Below are 2,527 nucleotides of genomic sequence, written 5' to 3'. Positions count from 1 at the left end.
ATAGACTTTATGAAATGCAAAAAATGTCATGAGAAGAGTGCGCAGAAAACACTTTTCGAAACTGTTTAACGGTGTAGATACATCTGGCATGTGGAGAATTTTAAGGAAGTCCGTGTGTGTTGGTAGCAATAATACTGAATTTGATTTTGACCCGAATATATTAAATGCTTATTTTGTTGGTGATTGTGATTCTTCCGATGAGATGTTTGGTGTTGAGAACTTTTTGGATTCCGCCAATCAGTTTTCCTTTTCAAGTGTGAATGAAATTGATATTCTTGAAGCATTGTATAAGGTAAAGTCAAAATCTGTAGGAATAGATTGTATTCCAATTTCATTCATTAAAATAGTTTTTCCTTACGTGTCAAATGTTATAACAGATTTAGTTAACAACATTTTAATGAATGTTGTACCAATTCCGAAAACCAAAAATGTTAGTGGACTTTCGACCAATTTCCATTCTACTGTCTTTTTCTAAACTTGTTGGACATATTATTAAAAAACAAATAATTCAATACTCTTCAAACATGATCTGCAACTCACAATATGCCTTTAGGTCTGGACACAGCACAACGCACTTACTTTTAAAGCTTACGGACAGAGTTCACGAAAATACAAATGTTGGCAAGCTTAGCATGCTTGTTTCCCTGGATTTATCTAAGGCGTTTAATTCAATAAACTATAACAGATGGATATCTAAGTTAAACCAGCAATTTGGTTTCTGTCATTCCGCCTGTAAACTTATTTATTCTTACCTGACTGGAAGATCTCAATATGTCACCTTAAATGGACTTCAATCTGATTTTTTGCCTATCTTTTCGGGTGTTCCCCAAGGATCTGTTTTGGGACCCCTGCTATTTATCCTTTATGCAAATTACCTGCCTAGGCACACAAATATTAATGGTTGTGATACTTTTATGTTCGCTGATGATATCTTTCTTCTTTTTAGTGGTTGCCTTGCTTTGCCTGGATCATTTCAGGACATCATTAATGACTGTCTTCTTAATATTTAGCTGTGGACGAATCTCATTTCCTTATCTATTAATCCATCAAAGAGCAAAGCAGTTTTGTTTCGTTCCTCAAATCGTACTTACCCGGATATTGACCTATATATACAACATCATAGAATACAGATACTTGATCGACATACATGTATCGGGATAGTAATTGACAGTGAACTATCTTTTAGACACCACATTGACGCTTTATCTGGTAAAATTGTTTCTTTATTACGTAAAATTTATTGTTCAATTTATATTTACCCTTCCACATCAAGTATAAAATTGGTCATACTTTGCTAATGTGTCAGGTAAACTATTGGTTTGAAATTGTTACAGGTACTCTGGGGTTTCACTTAAATAAGTTAAAGCGGCTTGTCAATTCTATAGAACGGTTCGTTTATAAGGTTCCTATTAGAAATCATGAGCTATGTCATGAGATTTCTCGGATGTACATTCAATAAATATGTAAATTTTCGGTGCTTGTCCCTATTTCATAAAATTATAAAAAATTCAAAACCAGTATCATTCTATAATGATTTTTGCTTCTCTCATTCGTCCAAGAACACGCAAATATTTATTCCTAGAATATGATGAAACTTATTCGGTCGATCATTTCTGGTTCGAGTTGCGCGTAACTGGAATGTTTTACCATTAGAGCTACGTGTTTTCTCTCATTCTAACAATTTATTCAAGTTAAAAACAAATTTATTTGATGTAAACTGTTCGTATATATAATGGTTGGGGACCATACTTGCTCATTCATTGATATAAACATATATATAAAAATATAAATGTCAATTTTTATATTTGTTATTTTTTTACTTTTATAAATATTTTGTAATTATTTCCCCCATATTCCTTATGAAATCATATAGCAATCTAGGATTTTCGTCAAATTTCGGACATCTGGGATTTATAAGGCATCCAGTATATTTCTTTCTGTCGAAGGTGAACTGTTTGTAGAATTCATTACACCACTATTTCGACTAATACTCATATCGGTTTCAGATTACTGGATAGGAGTAGGGATTCTTGGGATAGTATAAGAACGAAATTTACACACATACTTATTTTTTATTTCTTAAATAAATCTATTAAATCAATAAATTCTTTTCTTTAGAACGGAAAATTATTTAATATTATCGAAATATATGTGTTTATATTTTAATATAATTACTTAACTAATATTTAATAGGTAAATTATTTCAAAAATTATCTATTTCTTCTTTTTCTTTGAAAAAACACGGTTAAATTATTGTATCTTTGTTCACAATATAAGTTTTTACTTTTTTCTTTTATTATAAATTATTCATTAAATATATTTTTTTCTATGTAGGATCTTAAAAATATTTTTCTATTTTATTTTTATAATCAAATATTTAAGAATATTGCTTGTTTCTAGCTTTATCACCATACACTTTTCTCACAATAAATTGCTAATAATCCAAATTTCTTACTTACAATATTCAAACTATAGTTGTTAGTAACATTATTGCTGGTTCTGCTTGTCTGGATTCAACTGGCCTTAA

The sequence above is a fragment of the Musca domestica genome, unplaced genomic scaffold, assembly GCF_030504385.1.
Source record: "Musca domestica strain aabys unplaced genomic scaffold, Musca_domestica.polishedcontigs.V.1.1 30, whole genome shotgun sequence".
NCBI lineage: Eukaryota > Metazoa > Arthropoda > Insecta > Diptera > Muscidae > Musca > Musca domestica.
Note: the sequence above shows the minus strand (reverse complement) of the source record.